The sequence below is a fragment of the Saccopteryx bilineata genome, chromosome 9, assembly GCF_036850765.1.
Source record: "Saccopteryx bilineata isolate mSacBil1 chromosome 9, mSacBil1_pri_phased_curated, whole genome shotgun sequence".
Lineage (NCBI taxonomy): Eukaryota > Metazoa > Chordata > Mammalia > Chiroptera > Emballonuridae > Saccopteryx > Saccopteryx bilineata.
Window position 1 is genome coordinate 29,714,760 of NC_089498.1, and position 26,033 is coordinate 29,740,792.

Sequence of the window (26,033 nt, forward strand, 5' to 3'; positions counted from 1 at the left end):
TCTGATAATCGGTGATGCTGATCATCTTTTCCTGCCTATTGGCCATCTGTATGTCCTCTTTAGAAAATAATCTATTCAGGCCCTTTGTCAATTTTTTAATGGGATTATTTGTTTTAGGTTTTTTGTTTGTTTGTTGTTTGTTTGTTTGTTTGGTGTTGAGTTTTATAAGTTCTTTATAAATTTTGGATATTAATCACTTATCAGATATATCATATATGAAAGCTAATGAACTAATAAGCAAAATAGAGACAGACTTACACATAGAGAACAGGCAGACAGATGTCAGAGGTGGGAGCTGGGTGAGGGGGTGGAGGGATTGAGCAAAAAAGTACCAAAAAAATAATAAAGGGAGAGAGAAGATTCATGGACACAGACAGCAGTGTGGTGATTGCCTGGAGAGGGGGAGGTTGAGGAGGGTATTGGGGTAATAAACAGTGATGGGCAAAACCTTGACTTGGGGCAGGGGGTGAACACACAATATGGAGTACAGAGATGTGTTGTAGATTTGGGCACCTGAAGCCTGTATAATTAACCAGTGTCATCCCAATAAATTTAATTTAATAAAAAGAAATAGTAGCCAAGGATATCAGCAAATAAAACAAGTTTTCATTGTCATACGAAAAAGATTATTTTTCTCAAGCAACTTCACATGGCATCCATAAAATGTTTAATGTTTAAAAATTACTTCTTTAAAAATTACAGCTTGGGGATGTCCCACTATTCATGACAATGAGCCACCTACCTCAGCCAGAGACTGACCCCTGGGTCAGAGTTTACTCAGACTATGAAATCTGCCCCTCACCAACAGCATCCAACAAGAAGTGCACTAACTTGTGATTGCATCCATTTTTGCCCACCCAGAGCGGGACCTGCGCAATGTTCCTCCCCGGGCCTCTCCCTGGGTGACCAGTTCTAGCGCCGAGTCTCTAGCGTGGGTAAGATCCAGTGCTTTCCTTGGTCTGCAAGGTTCTTGCCTATAAAGTACCCCTGTACTCAGGGACACTCCCCATGGGGTTTCTGCCTACTCCTTGGTCATGCTGGCCATTTGCACACCTTTGCCTTTGACTTCTCTCTGCCAAGAATGTCCTCTCTTCATTCATCCACTCTTTTTTTTTTTTACCTGGAAGACACCTATCCATCCTTCAAGGTTCAATAAAGTTAGACCCTTAGGTAAAGTTTTACCCATATTCTCATCTTGGTATCATCCTTGACTCATGACCAGCCCAGTGCCCAGCACATAGTAGGTGCTTATACCTGTCAGTTGAGTGAATGCATCAGTCTTTTAAGCCGAACTGCTCATTGTACACCAATGGCTCCATTTAGAGTATATATCACCTTGTACTATAAATGGGAATTCTTAAGAGGAGAGGGTCTGTGCCTTTTAAGTTCTGCATCCCTAAAATCCAGCACAGAGCTCGGCAGAACCCGAGTGTGCATATGTGCCTGTCGAATTAAAGGTATCCAAAGCAGGGATCTAAAAGAACAAGGTGTTTCCAAAAAAAAACCTTTATTTCCAGCAAATTGTCCCAGAGCCGGTACTCAGCAGATTGAACATCGTCAGATGAAAGGCCTGTGCCACCCACCAGGGCTGACGGGATCCTGCAGAAGGCAACCTGCTCGGATGGCTCTTATCCTGCTCCCTCTGAGCCCTGAACCACTGACCTTATTCTGAAGGATAGAGCAGGCAGGCCATAGGACACACGAGGCATTGCAGACAGGGTTAGGTTTCCTTACTTCCCTGTCTTTAAACTTTGTTGACTGTAGCTTTAAATATTTATAACCAGGCCAGGAAGTTTGGCTGGAATGGAGAAGAGGGGGAGGAGGATCAGGTTCCCTTGGACCCCATGATGCTAGCAGAGTGCACTTTCAGCACTGTTCTTTCGAAGCCTGGCGCTCCCAAATGTCAGCCCCTCCACGGCCGGTGGGGGCGACTGTGTGGGGATTCTAAAGGATGGTTTTGTTTTCACCCATAAGCTATTTTTCCTATTCTAAGGGATGTACTATTGACCCAGTCGTGGCACTCGGACACAATGCAGAAAATTGTCACTCATCCTTGTTCCTCTACAGAGGGGCCCAGCTATTATGTAAAAAGGCACAAAAGCGGTGATTGGGGCCACAAATTCCAAGTCCGTGCTGAGTGGGCTGGGAAGTTAGAAGTGGGATGCCTCAGAGAAATGATGGAAACTTCCAGATATGGCCTGCCCAATAGCTCTTAGCAGAAATAACACAAGGAAGATAGTCCCGACAATCACTGCTGATCATGCAGAATCTCTGGCAAACAACAGCTTCCAATTCAGCGAGTTTTCAAACATGCATCTCCCCACCACACGATTCTCTCCCCACTCTGTTTGAAGCTAGTGGATTTCATCGAGGAGCATTTTTGTGACCTGCACTTGTTTTGCAAGCAATGTGAAGACCGACCCTCTCAAGAGAACAGTTAATCGGGGGCTCTGCCCAGAGACCCCCAGGGTAGGAATCAGATGTGCTGAAGGCAAAATTAATGGGAACACAGGAAGGGAAGGGCTCAGCGCTGATTCCAGAGCAGAGAGGGGAGGAGCTGACGGGAGGGTCTGCGGGAATTCCAGCTGTGCAATCGCCCATTGTATTTATTGCATGGGAGGCAACATCTGTATAACACATCAAACCTTAGGGCAAAGAAAGGGTGTTTGGGGCAGGGAGGTGAAGTTGCAAAATGGTCTGAGCAGCCTACAGATAGTTTTTGAATAACTGCTCCGGTGTGGCGAGAGGTGGCACTACTCAGCTCTGTGTCTTTCAAGCAGCTCTGTCAAGCGTGGCAGGTTTAGGGCAAAACAGCTAAGTCATGCGGCGACAGGAACAAAACAACATGAGCAAAACGGGGACACTGAACAATGACCCCGGGAGGTCACCTCTACTTCTGGCCCAGCTCAGAAGGTGCGTGCCGGCAAAAGTGTGACTTGGAATATAAATTAAGGAGAGTCTCGTGAGTTATGAAGTCATGGGAGTAACGAGATCTCCCACAACTGCTGAGGTGTGCGCCAACAACACGAATGAATGGAAAGAGCTGAAACGGTTTCAAACTCACAGATGTTACCGTATCAGTCCACGTACTCATTCCAAGGGTTAGAACTTGGAGCTTTTTCATCCTAAAGAAAGGAAGAAAAAATATTGAAGAAACTCATTCCGCCTAACCAGCAGTTATGTGACTGTAGGTAATCAGTGGTGTCAAGCTAACCATTCTTTGATTAAAGATAAAAATGCCTTAAAAGACAGCAAAACCTAAACCATCCTCTGATAGAACAGCTCTGAGAGGTGTGATCTTTTCCCTTATTTTTCAGCAAGTTCTCCCTTTCCATGCCAAGACCAGTTTAAATGGCACACTTTGCGATGAGAATGTCCCGTGAGGTTAGCTCACATTTCCCTGGCCTTCCCCTGGATTTTTCTCATGTCTTTTCTCACATTATTCTACATGTGCCCTTCTACAAGTGCTCTGTGATTAAAGACACACATATGTGCATGGACAAAATGCATGTTATGGCCACATCTAGACGCTAATAGTTGCTGTCTCCATTCACCCGAATCAGACTGGCGAGAGTTGGCCCATGGTGCAGCTTTCGTTCAGAGGAAGAAGGTGCATCAGAAGGATGATCCGATAAAGAATCCATTTTGAAAGAATCTCCAAAAACACGTGCACTGTGTGTCACCAGCTAAAGGTCACATGCTTCAGTCCATATATCTTGCCTCCTGCCTTTAAAAATAGAAACAGAAAGCTGTTCAATTTAAAAATTCAATTTATAAATTGCCCTGCTATGCTCTGTAACTGCCATTAATAAATGATAATTGACTTCACCGTCCTGTAACCACCTTTGTTTCACTCGGGATACGTAGTCAATTATCTGGCGATAATGACGGCCGCATGCTATGTTACTGCCTAATTTCACAGGACCGAGGATGTTCCCAGATTTTAAAAAGAGAGAGAGAGAGAGACAGGCAAAAACAGTGAGTCTCTCTCTTTATTCAACATAGCCCAACTTTAAACTTCTCATCATCAGGAGGCAGTCAGAGGCAGGAGCCGCTGCCTCCCGCATTTTTCTGCAGGAGGCAGAGCGCATCTCAGGTGGGCGCACGCTGCCTGAAAGAACCACCCAACGCGAAAAAGAATGTCTTTAGATCACGCAGCATCCCTTATCCCGCACTTGTAAACCACCGGCCTCCCCGACCCCTAACAACAGGGGAAATCAGGCTTCGGCACTTCAGAGGGAGAACTGATGCGTCTGTGTTGTGTTGAGTTCCAGTCCCACCCCCACCCCATCCCTACCCCCGGGAGCTCCTTTTTCATTCCACTGCTGCCCTTTCCTAGTCACCACGACCTGCCTCTGCATCCCCCAGCCAATCTGCTTCCATCTTCCCTGCCTCTGCATCCCCCAGCCAATCTGCTTCCATCTTCCCTGCCTCTGCATCCCCCAGCCAATCTGCTTCCATCTTCCCTGCCTCTGCATCCCCCAGCCAATCTGCTTCCATCTTCCCTGCCTCTGCATCCCCCAGCCAATCTGCTTCCATCTTCCCTGCCTCTGCATCCCCCAGCCAATCTGCTTCCATCTTCCCTGCCTCTGCATCCCCCAGCCAATCTGCTTCCATCTTCCCTGCCTCTGCATTCCCCAGCCAATCTGCTTCCATCTTCCCTGCCTCTGCATCCCCCAGCCAATCTGCTTCCATCTTCCCTGCCTCTGCATCCCCCAGCCAATCTGCTTCCATCTTCCCTGCCTCTGCATTCCCCAGCCAATCTGAAGTGGAGCCTGCCTCTCCCACTTCTGCTCAAAAGGAGGATCTCTCCTGAAGGCTCTTAGGAAATGCCGTGGTTGTTCCCTCACTGAGAGGTAGCTGGCTCTACTAGCAGAACATCTCAGAGAGTCCAGAGGTCATTGATTCCAAGTTTTTCCTCCCATTCTGAGTTAACACTACCCATTTCAGGTAGTGCTATAAACTCAATCATAACCCCCTCCAAAAAAAAAAAAAAAACACCATATATTAAAGCCCTAATCCCCAGTGTGATGGTATTTGGAAATAAGGCCTTTGGCAGGAAATTAGGTTCAGAGGAGGTCATGAGGGTGGGGCCCCATGATGGGATCATCGTCCTTATAGACGAGAACCTGCTCTCTCTTTCTCTCTCTCTCTCTCTCTCTCTCTCTCAGCCATGTGTGCACACACAGAGAAGGTGACCATTTGCAAGCAGGAGGAGAGCTCTCAGAACCTAACTATGGGGACATCCTGATTTCAGACTTCCAGCCTCCAGAACTGTAAGAAATCAGTCTGTTATTTAAGCCTCCCAGTCTATGGTCCATTGCTCTAACAGCCTGAGCAGACTAAGACAAGAGGTTAAAAAAAAAAGGAGCCTGACCAGGCGGTGGCGCAGTGGATAGAGCGTCGGACTGTGATGCGGAGGACCCAGGTTCGAGACCCCGAGGTCGCCAGCTTGAGCGCGGGCTCATCTGGTTTGAGCAAAAGCCCACCAGCTTGAACCCAACGTTGCTGGCTCCAGCAAGGGGTTACTCGGTCTGCTGAAGGCCCACAGTCAAGGCACATGTGGGAAGGTAATCAATGAACAACTAAGGTGTTACAATGCACAATGAAAAACTGATGATTGATGCTTCTCATCTCTCTGTTCCTGTCTGTCTGTCCCTGTCTATCCCCTCTCTCTGACTCTCTCTCTGTCTCTGTAAAAAAATAAATTAATTAATTTAAAAAAAAAAAAAGGGAAAGAAACCCTCAAGATAAAAATTTAGTTAAGAACACTAGACATCTGTGTATTGTTCTTTACTCACGCCATTACCACATCCAGTATCCTTGCTTCTCTGGACTTCAGTCGCCTCATCTGTTAAACACAAATGCCTCCCCTCACCCCTGTACTTCCAACACAAAGGACTGTCGTCAGAGGTCAGACGTCATCAATGTAAGACTCATAGACATTTAGCACCGTGCTGGGCATTGAGTAAATTCTCAATAAATAGAACCAAGATTGCCAATGAGCTTGGAAATAAGACTGTCCTGAGAAAGAACACAATAAGCAGCAGCATCTTCAGGAAAGCACAATGACATGAACTCCCTCATGACCATCGGGGTACCAGCATCCTGAAAACGCTAAGGACGCTGCACCCCCCATGCCCACAATGCATCTCTGTTCCCTCAGCACAGCCTCTGCTCCCCCCTCCACTAGGGTTTGAGACAAATGCCAAACCCCAAACCTGCTGATGGAAGTTGATGAGTCGGCGCTCCAACGTCCAAGCATGAGCTCATCCCCCTTCCCCACCCCACACCCCAGACCCCGCTATCCACCAGTGACTCTGTTTTCATTTCACTATCAACATCTGGTGCCTCTAATTCTATCAACACCCAAACATATGGAAGGAACGACAAGACCCAGCAACGTGAACCATTATTTTTAAAACACAAACTGGGTCCTAAATACCAATTGATTGCTAAAAGGGCACTTACCGAGGTTTATTAAGTACATAGAACATAAATCTGTTTGGCATGTAATTAATTCAAAATTACAGGAACACTAAATGTGTAATTAAATCTACACGGAATGTTTAGGCCTTTAGCTGGCATTTACAAAAGAAGCTTCGGGAAATTTATTAGCTCACAATTTATTGCTCAAAAATACTGGCAAATCGTGAGTGTGTTGATTGAAATCTAGCTTGCTGTCATTCTGTTGTTATAAGCCAATTAAAAGTTCAAAGCCTTACAAACCAGTGGCCAAACTAGGCTGTTGCTAAAAATGGAGTTCGATAGTTACAGCCAAGTTCACCCTTTTCATCACTATCAACAAGTGTTTTTGCTCTCCTGGATGACAAGTTCACTATACAACATTCCTTCAGTGTACTTAAATACTTAATTGACACATCAAAATATGATGCACAGGAGGTCTGGCTAAGATAAAAGCAATGTTATATTTGGGAATCCTCAGTCATTGACAAACATCACTGCCTTTAGCCAGAATAAAGTATTTTCTCTGGCCTGCTTTAAGTCAAAAGTATAATATGAGAAGTGTGCAAAATGAAAGACTCCAAAGTCATTCCAGAACCTTCTCTATTCATTTCTAGGCTCTGCAACATTGGACTAGAGAGGACTGTCCAGTGGCCAGAACTGGCCTGGCCCTTGGATAACGGCGTGTTCCACAGGTCTCACTGGTCAGTATGGGGACAGGTGCTCTGGGGCGGCATCCAGAAAACAGCTGTAGTGATGCTAGCTCCAAAGTCACCTGGAAGGTGTTGCGGACGGAGGAAGCAGGTGGAGTCCCGCGCGGCCACGCCTGAGCGGAGCTGTGCCCCAGGGCCTCCAGTGGGCCCAGTCTCCCAGTCTTTATTTCATGATCTGGTCAGAAGTGTTACTGCCTTTCATTGCTGTGACCCCAGTGACTGGAGGTCTTATGCTTTAAGTTTTGGAGAAGAGTCCTCCTTATCTTTACATCAGAAGGGATTAGGAAGTCTTGTCATGCCATCTGTGCTAGTTAGAATTGCATTTGGATTAAGCTAGTATAAAATCCAACCACACTACCTTGAAAAACAGGAATGTACCTTTTCCTCACACAGTAAAGAACAGAACCTGACCTGTGGTGGCGCAGTGGATAGAGCGCTGACCCGGATCGAAACCCCAGGCTTGCCCAGTCAAGGCACATTCAAGAAGCAACTACGAGTTGCTTCCCGCTCCGCTTCCCAGCCATTCTTTCTCTCCTCTCTCTAAAAGTTGGTAAATAAAAGAAAAAAAGAAAAAGAAAGAGAGAGAGAGAGAGAGAGAGAGAAAGAAAGAGAGAAAGAGAGAAAGAAAGAAAGAAAGAAAGAAAGAAAGAAAGAAAGAAAGAGAAAAAGAAAGAAAAGGAGGAAGGAAGGAAGGAAGGAAGGAAGGAAGGAAGGAAGGAAGGAAGGAAGGAAGGAAGGAAGGAAGGAAGGAAGGGAAAGAAAAGAAAGAAAGAAAGAAAGAAAGAAAGAAAGAAAGAAAGAAAGAAAGAAAGAAAGAAAGAAAGAAAGAAAGAAAGAGAAAGATGGAGAAATGCAGTCCAGGGCTGGTAAAGAGACTCCACATTATGCCCCAGCTTTCTCCATCATTTGCTCTGTCATTTCAGTGTGTTCCCTAATCACCTCATGGCCACAGAATGGCATTTGCAGCCCTGCCCATCATACCTGTACCCCAGTAGGGAAGAAGGGAAACACTTTATCATCTGACAGAAAAGGGCATTGTCACAAAGCAAAAGAACTCCATAGCAGACATACCTCCATCTCCCAATGGCCACTTTGTCATATTGCCACCTCTGGCTAGAAGCTGACACTTGAGAAGGGTGTTGCTGAGACCGAGCCACTAAATTAACACTGACAACCACACTACCTCTTTTTCATTCAGTCCCAGTGACCAGACATTCAGTATTTGACACAGAGTGGGAACTCGATGTATGTCAAATGAGTTTCTGAAACCCATCAGAAAGTACTTTCTCAGTTTAATTCAACCAGACACTACGTCAGACCCAAGCAACACAGAGGGGAACAGGTCAAAGACTTGCTACTTTAAGCTATAAAAAAAATGACTTTTGGCTGAAGAGCACAGGACTCCACATTTGAAAGAGCTACCACTCTACACTAGCCCTGTCCAGCAGAACTGTCTATGAGGATGGTAAAGTGCTCTCCCTATACTGTCCCATACGTAGACACCAGCCACATATGGCTAGCAAGCACTTGAAATGCAGCTGGTGTGACTGAGGAACTGACTTCATTATATATGTAATTTTAGTTTTAACTAATTTAAATTTATATTGATATAGTCACATGTGGCTACTGTCTACCATATTATACAATTCGGGTCTGGATGTGCACACAAACATTTTAAAAATTGAAGGACCTCATTTTAATAGAAGGATGTCCAAATGTCATGAGAGCATAATGGTAAAAGCCAATTTCTAGGGAGAAGGAAGGGAAAAATAAAAAAGAATGGGTTATTTGATCAGGGTTTTGTAAGATGGATAGGAGTTTGCCACTTGATAAAAGAAGGCAGAGCAAAAGCTTTGCCAACAGAGAAAAAATTGTGTGCAAAGAAAAGGGATGAAATGAGGGTCAAGGGAAATCCTGAGCCAGAACCACCTAGTTAAGCCACTCCCAAATTCCTGACCCACAGACACTGAGATAATTAACGTTTGCTATTTGAAGTCACTACATTCTGTGACCACCAGTTTGTTACATAGCAACAGCAAACGAATACAGAATGAAACACCCTATTGTGTATGTGCTACCAATGTCCTCCTGTGCACAGTGATGGGGATGCAGAAGATGTCGGAGGTAATGGTGGGGCTCAGAAGACAAGGAGAGAAAGGCCTGTGAGCAGGTGCCTATGCTGAGCCGGCCACTCCACCACAGCCAGAGCCAGGCCCCCAGGAAAGCCCCAAAGGCTTAGGGCGGCCTGTGCCTCTGGGCCCTTCCAGCACTGGCTAACCCACGACCTTCTGAACCTGGAAGGCCATTTAATTTCTAAAGCAACATTTCAAAGGACATTGAGTTAGCCTCCCTAATTGCGGTCCATGTGAACAATTACCTTTCTGCCCAAACATAAGCCAACAAGAATTTCAAGGGCAGATCACATGTTTTTGACTTCCATATGCCAAGCTGAGAAAAGGGCTTTATGCAGACACAGCAAAAAATATATATACTCCCTAAAAGTCATCATCATTAGGCTTATTTCAAAATCAGATCTAATATTAATTCCCAGGCAATAACACCCTTTGGAATGAAAAGACTTGATTACTCTATAGGAATCTAATGAATAGCACCCGCCACTCTCTCACCCACCCCCATGCCTCCTTCCTCCTTCGCTCAGAACCATTTTAAAGAATCTTTCTTTCTTTCTTTCTTTCTTTCTTTCTTTCTTTCTTTCTTTCTTTCTTTCTTTCCTTCCTTCCTTCCTTCCTTCCTTCCTTCCTTCCTTCCTTCCTTCCTTTCTTTCTCTTCTTTAAGAATTCTTTCTTTTATTTCTCTCTCTCTTACTTTCTTTCTCTCAACTAACATTAGATACAATTAGGAAACATCAACTAGAAAACATTTTGGCTTTGGAATTGAAAGATCATAATCCTAGGGAGTCCTGGTGACAGGAGCCAGAGAGCATTGTGGGAAAAGTAAGATGAGGTCTGTTGGGCAGATAAAATATATTATGCTCACTTTGTTAAAGATGGCACTGCCCATGTGGAGGCCATCACCCAGGTGATATTAATGTGTGTTGGGGCATGGCTGTGGGCAGGCAGAATCCTTGTAGCCTGGGGCTTGGTTTTGGGATTAAGCCTTTCCCACCCTTTTTGATGTGGGGTGGTGCAATCCCATCATGTCTCTGATAAGTGACTTTGTATTAGAGACTTCCCTATTTTGTATATTGGATTAAAGGTTTTGATTTCTACACTATAAAATGAGGGCAGAACGGGAGCTTGCTCTCTTGGTTCCTGAGATTATCATTAGAGGAGAGAGGAGAGAGCAGAGAGAGGCCATGTGGAGGAGGCCAGGAGAAGCAGCCAAGATGGAGGAGTATTGAGTGAGAAGCCAGTTTGTGCAGAGTTTGTGCAGAGTGAAGGAAGGAGATGGGGGACAGAGGTGAATAAGTCTGGTGTGCTAGAAACCTTTGATTCTAGGAAACTCAGATAAGTCAGTAGCTTTGTGAGCACTGAATGTGAGTGGGTTTTGGAGCCCAGTGTGTGTTTTTACTTGCCTGCCGGGTGCAAGCTAGAATTAAAGATGATGGCCCACCAGCTTTTGGCTCTGCTGTTTCTTTGCCAACTGTCTGAATCCAGTGTGAACCTGCATGGGCCAGGCAGCTGTGATAGTGGCTGTGGCTTCTGCTGGGACTGAAGCCTAGGGATCCTAGTCTGAGTCCTGTCCTCCCCTGACAATTCACAAGAGTCGATCCAGTGCTCCCTGGATCAGGCTCAGAGAGATGGCAACACAAGAAAGGATGATCATTCACGCAAACCGAGCATGAACTGCTCATTTCTTCTGACTAGGGAATCTTGAAGAAGAAAGGCCTCCTGGTTCTAACTGATGTGGTCCTTTTAGGAACCCATCCACTTTCCTCTAACTACTTCAGTGCCAGGGACAAGACGACAGGTACAAATTTCATTCAAACAACACTCCATCAACATTCCCCTGGGGCAAAACACTATTGGGAAGTAAGCAATGAGAGGGTTCTCCCAGTGACAGGATTTGACAAGTTACAGAATCTTTGAGAAGGGATTTGGAAGGATGCTTTCAGCTCCAGGCCTGCAATACCCCTACTCCCAACCACCAGGCCTTCAGCCTTCTCTGGGCCTCTCTGAAAAGGAGGAATTTCTTTTTCTGGTCGCCTCTTTCTTCAACTGAAAAATTAACCCGTGTTGGGAGGGGGTGTGAAAACATAACAACAGTATATACAAAGAAATGAAATTTCCATCACCATCACACTCCCGAACTCAGGCCCTTTCTGTGAGTATGTTCATTTTCTCTCCACCAAGGAGAAGGGCATTTTTAACACTCAACATACGAGCTTTGAGATCTCTCCATGTCACCAGAGAGAGATCACTTTATTCTTTTTTCAGTAGTTCATAATATCCCATCATTTCGATGGACAACCATTTATTTACCATTCTCTTGTTAATGAGCACCCTGGTGGTTTCTGGTCTTTTGTTACTCCAGCCCAAGCTGGAGAAGAAACCCCCAGCAGGAGACGGGCTGACTTGCGCATGGTAGACATTTAAAAATCAGAGACTGAATTTTAAGGCAGCCCCATAATCACAGTGCCTCTAGAAACCTCAGTCTCTGTTTCCCCACTCAGCCTGGCTTCTTTTTCCAGCTTCCTCCGGCCCCCTAGACCCTTCCCTCTGCCTCCACAACACTCCTGCGCTGTCTCCACCGCTGGATCGAAAGCTCCACTGAGGACCACACCCCCTTTCCCTTCAGAGCCCCACCAGAGTAACCAGCCTCTCTGCAGAGAAACACCATTTCTTGACTGTCTGCAAAAAGAATCCATGGCCATCTATAATAGATGGGTGATGGAGTGAACCACAAACTCTTAATAAGGGTCTCATAGTTTGTTCAATGGGTTTTGCCCTCGACCCTTTCACCCTTTCAATGGAAGACATGAGAACTCTCCTTTCTACAGTGTGGAAGGAGATGTCTTCCTTTAAGTCGCGTCCCTGTTCTTCAGGGTGACCGAGCATGTGCAGAAAGGGTGAAAAGCAAAGCTAGACCCGTGCAGGTTGCTGACCCTGGTGTGTGTGTGTGTGTGTGTGTGTGTGTGTGTGTGTGTGTGTGTGTCTGCACATACCTGACCACAAAGCACACCATTCCATAAACAAAAAACAATAACTAAAGCAGACTACCAGTGAAGAACCCCATATCCTCCCAGCAATAGCTAATGGCAGAGCTTTTTTGTTCTGGGCTAACTGGAGCTGTCATGGGCACAGGACATCTTCCATGGCAGTGTGCTATAAGCCAGGCAAGCTCTGTAGAGCCATGGGCCCAGGAGTCCACTCTGGCCAGGAACGGGGCCTTTCTCCACGGCAGAGTCTGCAGGAGATAAGGACTCCCATCAGCTGAAACCACAACAGCCTATGCTGAGGACTAATGAAGTGCTAGGCACAGTCCTGCGTGCTCTGCACTCAACAGCACCTCTGATGGCCACTGGATGGTGTCAGCACTGCCATTACCCACATTTATAGGAGAGGAAACCAAGACACAGAGCTCGAGTTAACTTGTTTAGAGTCACACAGGGAGCATGTGGCAGATGTGGAGCGGGACTCCAGCCCCGTGGCTATGTCCCACTAGCCTGGGGTCTGTCTACACTGCAGGCACTGCTCTGAGCAATGCACAACACTTCGGCTGGTCTTCCCAGCAGCCCCATGAGGCATGAATCATGAATAATTCCGTTTGCCAGTAAGGACACAGGAGGTCACCTCAAAGAGCCTGTGCAGAATCATGCTCCTAGTAATTGGGAGGCTAGGGAACCCAGATCCCTTGAGCTTCAAAGCCCGTGCTCTGAGCCACCACTGGGCATTGCCTCTGACGCCACCGGTCGCAGCCTGAAACAGCTGCCCTCGCGTTTTACACAGAAACAGCAAGTGGCACCTTGCACCTTAGCAAACATCAGCCAGCCTCAAGGGCTTGTGAAACCTTTTATTCGTTGTCTAACAGTTTAGAGATAGAGACAAGAGGGTGATTGGAAACAAAATAAACTTGGAAATGGATAGAGGCCACCAACTGGCCCGCAATTCCTAGGAGGCAATAGGTACACTTTGTGAGTGCTCATCGCCAAGTATTGTTCTAGGTGCTTGACCTTGCTAAAACCATTTAATCCTCCCAACAACCTTCCAAAGTCAGTAGTACTGTCTTCATTTTATAGGTGAGATAAAGCACAGAGGGCTTTAGTAAGCTGACCAGAGTCACACAGCTTGTAAGGACAGGTCTAGGATTCAAGGCCAGGCAGTCTGGCTCTGGATTAGGGTTGCCAGATTTAGCAAATGACAAAAACAACATAAAGGACAAGGGATTGTTTTATTACAAGACTGTCACACGCAATATCCCTATTCCACAGCCTGCATGTTTCACACATAGTGCACGTCCCTGTGGGTGTGACCAGCTCAGTGTCTGATAGACTCATCTTCACCATGAAGTCTGACAGGGGAAGATGCCCACAGCCCGCCCCATCCGCTGTGATCACATGAAGGCCGTGAGACTCTCTGTCCAGCACCCTGGTTTTCCCCATCTGAGGGTACAAGGTATAAACACACACCACGGGCCCCACATGGAGTCCCCTCTCCGCCCCATGTCAAATGTGATGCTAAAGAGAGGGTTCCTTCTTCAGCTCTGGACCACAGAGCTTTTCTGGGTGGTAAAAGGCTTTTATCTCCTCTCCCTGGGGAACTAAAGTTCGGAATAAAACTGTAGCCATTGTTTTGCATCTGCAGGAAGTGGATGATACTGACAATCTCCCACGAGCTCGGAACCAGGTGAAGAGCAGAAAGGACCCTCTAGCCCCTTGGAGGGAGTTCTAAGCATCACACTGGGCTTCAGCCTGGGCTGTGGGTGCAGGAACAGGTGAGGCCGCTCTGAAAACAAACTAGAAAGGGCCTGTGTGAATGTGTGCAGGGGAGAAGGCCAGCAGAGGTTTGGGGTGGGGGGTCAGGAGGACAGAGCTGGAGTATCAAAACAATCAAGAGCCCAAGTTAAGCAGCTCAGAGACAAGACAGACTCCAGATATTTACGGGGCCGGCTGTAGCATGTGTGCGCAGATCCAGATGTGAATTTCGAGACTGCCATTTGGGGTGCTTCTTGGGGCTAAGAACCATGAAGACACGCGTCCCCCCTGTGGTTTTATGACCCTGTTTAGCAATGAGTAACGCGGAACCATTCTGCAGTGAACACCGGAGCCTCCCAGCCGCCGCCTCCCTCCTCCCCAGAGCAGGGCTGGTGGACTCCTCTATGCCCACCCCCCTCAAGCTTTCTGTTTCCACAGAAGGGATTTGCAGCAAAACAGCATCCTGGCCACAGGTAATCGCGGGCCTCTTTCTCTTTAAATAGCTTCTTTGTAACCACAAACATGTATGTTTTTCATAAAGCTCTGAAAATTGTACCAGGCCCTGGGGAGGTCCCAAGTGGAAGCGCGGGTGCTGGGAGATTAGAACTCCGCTCCTCCAGAGGTACAATGCGCTGTTTGTAACAATTATAATAATACACCTGTACCGCCATTGTCAGTGCGGGCCAGCCACACGGGGGCTCATTAGTGTTGTATTAGGGCTGCATGGGGAAACAGATAATGGCCCATAATGAAAAATGCCAAATTTTCTATATAATAAAAATGAACTTGATTAATGAAAATCACTTTCAGGGAAAGAGTTACAGCGTTGTTAGAAATAAAAAATGATGTATTAATCCGACATTCTTACAGATGGTCCCAACCTCCTGACAACTGCTATTCATTTGAGATGCTATTAGCATGCATAATTATGCTAATTAAGTTGTAATTAAGCACCAATTCTTCAGAGGGCTTTTTTTGTCTATCATTTAATACAACTCAGTTGCAAAGAGTGCTTAAAGCTTTGTACAGTGCTTCATTCTAAAGGGGTTCCCAAATTTCTTAGCAAAGATTTAGCAGCTGAGCCATGGATAGGAGCTCTAATCCTTGTTTTGGTTAAAGAAAAGTCAGTAAATACCAGCGGGGTCTGCCAGTTGTTGATAAAATAATGAACACTTTCTGCTAAAATAAGCACAGTTCAAACCAGGGCAATTACAATGAGAACAAAATGGATTATCAGTAGTGATAGAACCATTGTCTTATTCCATGGTTGGTTTTATTCTTTTTATTTGAAAAAGGGGGACTTAAGGAGTACATTCAATAAGAAATAATTAGAGAAAATGGCATTCAATATTTTATTAAAAATAAAATAAATCAGAAAGCTGAAGATATCTCCCAGGGGAGGGGGTACAAGTATAGAAGGAACCCGTGATTCTGTTTCTGGTTCCAAAGGCTATTGAGATAAACATTTCTAAAAGAACATCATAAAATGATGAAGTGAACATAAAATGGTTTCTTCAACTCCACCATCTATAGAGGCGAAAGCAGATTGTTTTCACAGAGAAGTTAAACTGACAATTTCCATTACATATGTTTATTTATCAGTTTGGCTGAATTCTACCATTTTTGTTCCCAAATATTCATTGTATATAAGCATGTTGGATGTAAAGTTAAGTTTGGGGTTTTGCTTTTTTGTTGTTGTTGTATTGTTGTTTTCTCACTCATTCAGCTGTGAGGAAGCCAGAAACAGCCAGGGTGCTTAGAACAAAGGACACAGGACTTGCAAACTGTTTAAAGGAGGGGCCGGCAAGGGTCCATTGCCTGGGAAGCCTGCGCCCTGCTCACCTTCCTTTCAAATGGTCCCCGGGAGCTGCCTTGTCCGTCGTCTCTATTCTGCTCTGAGCATAAGGTACAGAATCGATACTCTGGCCGGAGAAGCCCTGATTCTCCCGAATTTTAACTTTAAATGACTTATTTAAAAGAATATACCAAAGAAACTGCTTTGTCTAAAAGGAGAGTCTCAAGGTTCAAAAACATGGGGCACGAAGCCGAACGGCCTGCAAAGAAGCCAGGAACAAGGATGTCATGGACCGACTGGCAGGACAGCCGGATGGAGCAGAACCAGGAATTAGACACCAACTCGAGAGGAGCTGCAGTGGGGGACTCACTGCACGTGAACCTCCTTAAATGAAAATGTATTCACTTTAAATAACTGCACCTAGGTTACACATAATAAAGAAAAAAAAAACTTTACATTTTTTTGTAGAAAGTCAAAACTATAAAGGAAAACCAAGAGCCTGCACCACGGCAACCCCATCTGCTCCCCGGGGCCACATAAAAACTGGCCAGCTGAAGGCAGAGAGGGGACATTTATTTGAAATGCTGCTATGCCCAATCTTGGCGGCCTATCTCCTTCCTCTTCTCACGGTGGCATTTAAAAATAAATAAATTATATGCTCTTCCTTTGACGTGAGCTTTTTGCTCTCTTTCCTGTCGATTCAGACGTGGTCTCAGCGTCACGTTCCCTCTAAGCCTCTGGAAAGCATACTGCTCAGGCGGCGTGCTCTGCAGAAACCACTCGTGTGGTTTAATTCTCACTTTCTCTGCCTGCACTTCAGATCGGGAGGAAAGGAATTTTGAGAAAAACATTGCACTGGAATCCTGGAACAGCAGCTCGTGGCCTGCCTCAGCCTCGGTGTAACATTCAGCAAATGGTTTAACGAAGTGTCTTCATCCATCAGATGGAACCCCCCACTCGCTGCTCTGTAGGGCTCATAGTGTGAGGATCAGATCAGGCAATAAGCGCAAAGGCAAGGTTTAGTTCAGTGGACCATTATGCCAAAGTGTGGGATCCCCGTTCAGCAGAGATGTCCAGTGTCACTGGGTCTCCTCTGATGCTGAATGTCCAGGTGCGTCCATGCCGAGGACACCAACACACTTCTCATTCATTCATTTATTCATTTATCCCACCACTATTTGTTATGTATCTGTGCCACGCTGTACAGAGTTTAGGTGCCAGAGACACAGCCGTGAACAAGCCACCACAGTTAAATAAGATGCCAGACATAAGCGCTATAAAGAAAATAAAACTGAGCGATCTGTCTGGTCGAGTGACTGGAGTCGGGGAGCTGCTTTTGATAGTGTGGTCAGGAAAATCCTCTCTGAGATGCTGACATTTGAGCAAAATCAGGGATAAGAAAGAGTCCACGATAAGAGTTTGCTCTGTAAAGAACATCACAGGCAAAACGGAATGTTCTACGTGTGCACAGACCCAAAAGCAGGAATGAACTTGGCTGGTTAAGGGAATGGGAAGGACAAGATGTCAGGAGACACCAAGCCAGATCGAGTCTGGAAGCCCATGGGAGCAGAGGATGAGGTCAGATCATGTGAGAGTGCTTGCACATGCACAGAGGAGTTCATATTTCTTTCTAAGGACAATGAGAAGACATTGGGTTGTTCCCAATGGTAGTGATATTTTCATGCTGGCTTCTGGAGGGGGCTGGGTTGTAGGTGAGCAAGAGGTGAGCAGAGTTAGGAAGCTCTTGCTGTCACACAGACAGGAGACAGTGATGGCTTGGACAAAGGAGGATAAGGTGGCAATGGGGAGCACTGGTTGCATGGAGGACTATTTCAGATGTAGAGCTAACAGTACTGACCCTATACACAGGGCACGTGGACTCGGTCACGTGTTGTCATATATCCCCCCAAGAATATTTGCTTTCTGATTTATCGTTTTTATTACTTACATGGCCTACATTAAAACTGAAGGCAAAAGCTGGCCACTCAGATCATCTCAGGCACATTATCTAAGAATTGGAGAAAAATAAACAATGGGACCAATAGATCCGCCCAGCAGTGGCCTCAGAGAAAGGCATGCAGGCATTCCCATTCTACCCAAGGTACTTGTAACTCACACACGAAACACCAAGGCCCAACAACTGTGGGTGGTGTTCCACAGGAGGTCTGAGAACTGATAGAAAGTAAAGGGCTTCAAAATAAGAAAAGAGCAACTTGCCTGCTGAAAAGAACCACAGGCATCAAGGAAAGAGGAATGAGATGGTTGCCCTCAATAGCAGGGGAAACAATAACCAGGAACGGAAAGAAGTAATATCCCTCCTCTCCTTTTGTGGAAAGGGGCTTAATTCACTTGCAACCAGCAAACAGCCAAGGCTAACTGAATGCAAGGTGCTGTTACATCTTCTACCATTTTAACTGACAATGTCACCTGATGACGATAAGGTGGCTTACTCAGGTCGCACACTGCAGTAAGTGACAAAAGTTGATTCATACCAGAACTTCTGGCATCAGGCCACTGTTCTTTCTATAGCCCAGATAATTCCAGCAACTTGGATTCTCCAGAGTTCCTTTCCAAGTAATCACGAGAAAGTAGGTTTCTTCCTGGACCTGCAGATCTAAGTCACAAAGAGACCCTCTCCTAAAGGCAAGCAGAGCTCCCTGAGGAAATGAACTTTCCCTGCCTTTTCTACAACCTGGTATTTTTTTAAAAAATAGCCATTTGCCAGGGATTTGTTGGAGTCAGAAAGATAGAATGGGGGAAGGATCAGAGGAGCAATTTAAGGAACAGATGGCAAGATGATTTTTTTAAATACACGGTGATTAAAAAATAACACAAGCAAAAGAAAAAGCAAATGACAAAGAGGGGAAAACACTTGCAACCTGTGTCACAATAATGTTTATATAAGTAGAGAAAGAGAAGCCCAACAATCCTATAGACAAAAAGGACAAGAAATAAAAGAGTCCACAGAAAAAGAAACACAGTGATTCTTCAATGTATTTAAAACATGCACACTGTTGATGATAAAAGTGAAACTACAGTTAAATAGAATTTTATACTTACTATGTTCACTGCTAAATAGAAATTCGTGTGTATGAAGTTGGACAACATATATATGTACACAAACACACTTACTATATTGAAGAGTTAAAAACAGGGGCTTTAATACTTGGAAGAATTTTCTTTTTTTTTTCTTTTTTTTCTTTTTTTCCAAAGCTGGAAATGGGGAGGCAGATAGACTCCTGCATGTGCCTGACCAGGATCCACCCGGCATGCCCACCAGGGGGCGATGCTCTGCCCCTCTGGGGCGTCGCTCTGTTGCATCCAGAGCCATTCTAGCGCCTGAGACAGAGGCCACAGAGCCATCCTCAGCACCCAGGCAATCTTTGCTCCAATAGAGCCTCGGCTGCAGGAGGGGAAGAGAGAGACAGAGAGGAAGGAGGGGGGAGGGGTGGAGAAGCAGATGGGCGCTTCTCCTGTGTGCCCTGGCCAGGAATCATACCCGGGACTCCTGTATGCCAGGCCGACGCTCTACCGCTGAGTCAACCGGCCAGGGCCTGGAAGAATTTTCAGATGCTATAAACCCTATGGTGAGAAATTTTTTAATGTCTAGCAAAGTTACAAATGCATTTATTCTTTTTATTCAGAAATCCCAAACGCTTACTGGCAATAAATAATTAAATAAGGAGATAGAAACAAGTTAGTTATCAAAGCTCTGTTTATAATAGCAAAAAACTAGAAGCAACACAAATGCGCACCACTTTGTGGGTAGTTGGATAAACCCCTATGTGGTTATAAAAAAGGATAAAAGGATAACTCTATGCAACCATGGAGTAATCATCAGAAAATATTGTTAACTTTAAAAATGTAATAAATAAGTAAATAAAAATATAAGTAGCAGAAAAGTGTGTAGAGCAGTGGTTCTCAACCTTTCTAATGCCGTGACCCCGCAGTACAGTTCCTCATGTTGCGGTGACCCCAAACCAAAAAATAATTTTGGTGGCTACTTCATAACTGTAATTTTGCTACAGTTATGATTCGGAATGTAAATACCTGATATGCATTATGTATTTTCCGATGGCTTTAGGTGACCCCACCCGGCTCACGACCCACAGATTGAGAAGCACTGGTGTAGAGTATATTACCCTTTTTATTAAAAAAAGGAATGAGAATATTTAAGTGAATTTGCTTATAATTATAAAAATACAGGCACAAAAGTTCCTGGACTGTTTTTGATATTGACTGGAAGAGACAGGGAAGAATCGGGTGAAGGACTGAGCTAAAAGCTAGACTTCTCTGACTATATCTTGTTTTACAGACATGCCTCTGAAACTATATAAATGTTTTACCAAGTTGTATTAAAAATTCAAATCAGAACAAGAAGTTCCTCAAAATTAAAAAATAAATGAAAGAAAGAACTTAACATAATATGACATCATCATGAGACATTATTTCAAGAAACTTTAAAATACAATCATTTGATCATGAATCTCAAAAGTGTGTGTGTGTATGTGTGTGTGTATATATATATATATATATATATATATATATATCCCAAGGTTCAAAAGAACCACAGAGAAATATTCGGTTTGAACATTTATATTGACAGTATCAACTCATTATGTATTTGTTCTTTAAAAATATTTTTCCTAGAGCTGTCTGCAAAAAGGCCTGTGCATAATGACCAACCCAACACAAAGAGCATCCCCAGTGAACAGACTCTGGTCTCAGAATATCTTTTCTCACTAACTGGAAGTACATGATCCTGGAGAAATGGCTGGTTGCAGATCTAGGGCAGGGCATGTACCAGATAAGCCAGAAACAAGCAAGAAAGTATGAGTCACCAAGACCTGTGGGATCAGATCAAAGGGACTCAGAAGCCAACTTGAAGGAACTTCCATTGGCCAGCTGGGGAAATATAAGCATAAAAGAGTAATATCTACCAATGATTGAAGCATATCAACCATGTTAAAATTCTTGTATTTATAATGATATTTCTTTTAAAAATTTGTCATTGCTATGGTTAGAATATTTACACACACACACCCCACCAGATATTGAAATCCTAATGCCCAATGTGACAGCTTTAGAAGGGGAAGGAAGATGTCTTTGGGAGGAGCTTAACTTATGAGGACAAAAGCCCTCATGATCAAATTAGTGTTCTCATAAAAGAGACCCCACGGAGCTCCCTAGTCCCTCCTACCACATGAGAATACAACGAGAAGTCTGAGACCCGAAGGATGGCCTTCAAATGACCATGCCGGCTCCCTGATCTCAGGCCTCTGGCCTCCAGAGCTGTGAGGAATAGATCTCTGTGGTTTGTATGTCACCCAGTCTGTGAAGCTTTGTGATAGCAGCCAGAAAGGACTGACAGTCACCTCCTCCAGAGGATGCTAAAACACCAACTCATTATTTTGAAAACTGGAAAATAAAGAAGAGAAAAATCAAGTATTCACCCTCCCTTTCCTTTATGAATTCTGCCTCAGAACAAATTTTAAAGAATTAAAAAAGAAAGAAAGGAGGAAAATGTTCTTATCTAAAGAACTCCAAGTAAAATATGAAAAAGAAAAGATAGACTTAGACCATCACCACTTTGCAACCTTGAATAAAATGATGGCTCTGGGCAGTGATTATCTGTGGCCAATTAAGCTATTAGGTATAAAGCTGGTGGGGAATGTTATAAAAGGATAAAGTGAGTTGACCACATCTGAACCCACTGGTCATTTTTAACATTACTCCCACAAAAAAAAAAAAAAAAAAGATTCAAGCAGATACAATGCCCTGCCTGATAGAAGTACTCAATACCGTCTATGAGATTTATATTTAAAGAACTAAAAAGAATCAGCAAGCCATTGGTGATTGGTTCTTCAACTGTAATGTCTATCCCAGCCAGCCCAGGTATTATCAATAGACTTCCAGTCCTCTGATGGCTTTCCTGACCCTGTCTAGCAGAATCGGTACCACCACCGAGCAGACTTTTATCTTAGAAATACAAGGAGAATTCAATAGTAGAAAACAATCATATCAAATGATACAAGTAAAACATTTTATAAAATGTATACTCATTCATAACAAAATCTAAGGGAACTAGGAACAGAAGGAAACATTTTTGAACCTGATTCAAATTGAAGTCTAAAAATCTACTATAAAATCCATAGTTAATTGTGAAATATTGGAAACATATTTTTTGAGGTCAGAAAAATGTCAAATATGTCTGATAATGCATTGTTCTAGAGGTCTTAGTTCAGAAAGTAGGACAAGAAATGGAAGTAAGACCAAGATTAGAAATAAAAAGAAAATATATATAAGTTATATATAAGTTATATATCATCCTAAGAAGTATGCAGGAAGAAGACTAGTAAAACTAAAAGGATAATTCAGCAAGATTTCTAAGTAAAAATTCAAAATAAAATTTTAAAAAAATTGCTATCGATCAATACTAATTAATTTGAAAATATTACAGAAAAATTCAAGGTACCTAATTATTATTAAGGAATGAAGCAATTAAAATAAATGTACCTGATGTGTTGAGAAAATATAAAAATCATTGAAAGATATAAAAATTTATTAATGGAGAAATATACTACATTTATAAATGAGAAAATATACCTGGTGTGTTGAGAAAATATAAAAATCATTGAAAGACATAAAAATTTATTAATGGAGAAATATACTACATTTATAAATGAGAAAATACCATTAAAATTCAAGCCCCTACAAATTGATCTACAAATTCAACCGTGACATTTGAAAGTCCAATTGGGTTTTTCATGGAGTTGACAAACAGATCTTACAATTTATATTAAAGGAGGAAGATCTAAGAATTGAAAAGATAATTGTGAAAAATAATGAGAGAAAACTGTTTCAATATACACTGGTATGTCATAAGCCACCTCAAATCTAAGTTGTAGGAAACAATAATTTGTTTTGTTCCCAAGTCTATAATTTGGGCAGATCACAGTTGAAAAGTCTCATCTCTGCTCCAAGAAGCAGCCACCGGGAAAGATGGAAGGACCGCTCAGGGCTGGAATCATCTTAAGGCTCGTCCACTCACCTGTGTGGTGGTTACTGCTGACTGGTAGTGGGAACACCTATACTTGGTCCCACTGCATGGCTGCTTGCCTTCCTTACAGCATGGTGGATGGGTTCCAAAAGCAAGTGTCCCAATACAGCTGGGAGGAAACTGTACCACAATTTATAATCTAGCTTTAAACATCATACTACATCACTTCTACCATATTCTATCAGTTAGGAATAATCAGTAAAGTCTTTCCAGAATCAAGGGGTGAGGAATTAGACCTCTTGTTGGGAGAAGTGTCGAAGATTGCACTGACATGTTTTAAAACCACCACAAGTATATTATGATATTTAAACTATAGCATTTAAAAATAATCCAAAGATAGCTAGACAAAACATGGAATGAGATGGGATGAGATGGGATGGGATGGGGTGGGATGGGGTGGGATGGGATGGGATGGGGTGGGTTGAGGTGGGGTGGGTGGGATGGGGTGGGGTGGGATGGGATGGGGTGGAGTGGGATGTGGTGGGGTGGGGTATGATGGGATGGGGAGGGGTATGATGGGATGGGGAGGGGTGGGGTGGGATGGGGAGGGGTGGGGTGGGATGGGGTGGGGTGAGGGGGGAATAGAATGGAATAAATGGAGAACCAAGAAACAGTCATATGTACATGAGTACTTGATAGAACAAGGGCTAACCTTACCAACTGGAAGGAAATGCTGAACTAGTTATTAAAATGTGCTGTTACAAATGATATTCATATAGGAGAAAAAATAAAATTAGATTCCTACTTTATGAAACAGAAAAATTAATTCTAGATGAAACAGATATATAAAACTTAAAAATAAAACTAAAACTTTAATAAAAAGGAACTATAAAATAATATATTTATAACTCAATGACATGAAATATTTCTTCAAAAAAGACATCAAAAAGCACCAATCATAAAGAAACCATGAATTCTGACTAAAGGTCAATTTTTAGTTTCTATATAATTAAAGATACCATTAAACTGTGAAAGTTAGACGCCAAGCTGGAAGAATGCCTAAGTCACAATTGATTAACATCAGGATGTATAAAGAGTGTTTAATTCTCAATAAGGAAAAGGCAAATAACTCCATGGAAAAATCAGCAAAAGCTATAAGCATTCAATTCATAAAAAAGAAAATATGACTGATAAAAAAATACATGAAAACTTCCTCAATGCATCCATTTTTCTAGAAAATATAGTTGAAACAACTATAAAATACCATTTTTTCACCTAAAAGATTGGCACAGTTTTTAAATGACAACATCCAATATTGGAGGGACGATGCACTCTCTCCTGATAAATGTATGCTTTGGCAATTTGACAGCCTCTAGTAATAGTAAAGACACACAAACCTTGCCAATCGGTAACCCTATTTTTCAATGATATGTCCTTCAGAGAAATGCTCACACACGTACAAGAAGAAATTGACAAATGTGTTAATGGCCCGTGAGAACAAAATAAATATAAATAAATACATAAATGAAGAAAAGCAAAACACCTAAGTGTTCATCAGAAAAGAAATAGGTAGATTATGTTATATTCACATAGTAAAAACTTCAACACCCAAAATGAAAGAGCTTGATTCTTAAGTATGTTGAATTTTAAAAGCAAGTTGCAGAAGGATCAGCTTTTGCATAATATACCACTACTTATTTTGATATCACATATTACCTATGGATACATGCTTATGTGGTAAATGTATAAAATTCTGGAGGTGAAAGATATTTGCCAAATTTTCTCTGGGGAGAGGGGAAGGGAAGCAGTCTAGGGAGGGGTACACAGGAGGTTTTAATGGTATCGATTCCATTTGATGTAACAATAATTATAAAAAATAAAAAATTAAAGCAAAAGTGTCAAAATAGTAAACATTGTTTTTAATTAGAGACAGGAGTATTTGTCAAATTACCTATAATTAACTCATAGCAAAAACATTAAGTGTCAATAAATTTAGTCATTAGACACTTAGCGGCAAGTATAAGAAACTCAAGTCAACTAGATTCGATAAAAAAAGGGCATCTTTTATTTTATGAATTTGACTCCAATGGCAAGAGAAGTGAAGGCAAAAATTAATGAATGGGACTACATCAGACTAAGAAGTTTTTGCTCAGCAAGAGAAACTGATAACAAAATAAACAGAAAGCCAACTAAATGGGAAATGATATTTTCAAACAACAGCTCAGATAAGGGCCTAATATCCAAAATATACAAAGAACTCATAAAACTCAACAACAAACAAACAAACAATCCAATAAAAAAATGGGAAGAGGATATGAATAGACACTTCTCCCAGGAAGAAATACAAATGGCCAACAGATATATGAAAAGATGCTCATCTTCTTTAGCTATTAGAGAAATGCAAATCAAAACGGCAATGAGATACCACCTCACACCTGTTCGATTAGCTGTTATTAGCAAGTCAGGTAATAGCAAATGTTGGAGAGGCTGTGGAGAAAAAGGAACCCTCATACACTGTTGGTGGGAATGTAAAGTAGTACAACCATTATGGAAGAAAGTATGGTGGTTCCTCAAAAAACTGAAAATAGAACTACCTTATGACCCAGCAATCCCTCTACTGGGTATATATCCCCAAAACTCAGAAACATTGATACGTAAAGACACATGCAGCCCCATGTTTATTGCAGCATTGTTCACAGTGGCCAGGACATGGAAACAACCAAAAAGCCCATCAATAGATGACTGGATAAAGAAGATGTGGCACATATACACTATGGAATACTACTCAGCCATAAGAAATGATGACATCGGAACATTTACAGCAAAATGGTGGGATCTTGATAACATGATACGAAGCGAAATAAGTAAATCAGAAAAAACCAGGAACTGTATTATTCCATACGTAGGTGGGACATAATAGTGAAACTAAGAGACATTGACAAGAGTGTGGTGGTTACGGGGGGGAGGGGGGAATGGGAGAGGGATAGGGGGTGGGGAGGGGCACAAAGAAAACAAGATAGAAGGTGACAGAGGACAATCTGACTTTGGGTGGTGGGTATGCAACATAATTGAACGACAAGATAACCTGGACTTGTTATCTTTGAATATATGTATCCTGATTTATTGATGTCACCCCATTAAAAAAATAAAATTATAAAAAAAAAAAAAAAAAAAAAAAAGGGCATC

At 43.0% G+C, this 26,033-nt stretch overlaps 1 long non-coding RNA gene across 1 annotated transcript in view; it reads right to left on the reverse strand.

Moving 5' to 3' along the window:
* Positions 1–2,666: 2,666 nt before the first annotated feature.
* The window catches only part of LOC136313553 (uncharacterized), a 124,092-nt gene continuing 100,725 nt past the window's right edge, over positions 2,667–26,033 (reverse strand). The window contains exons 2-3 of the long non-coding RNA XR_010727165.1: positions 3,555–3,727; positions 2,667–3,125 (exon numbers count right to left, since the gene is read on the reverse strand). This is a non-coding gene — a long non-coding RNA (uncharacterized lncRNA). The remainder of the gene's footprint in view (positions 3,126–3,554; positions 3,728–26,033) is intronic.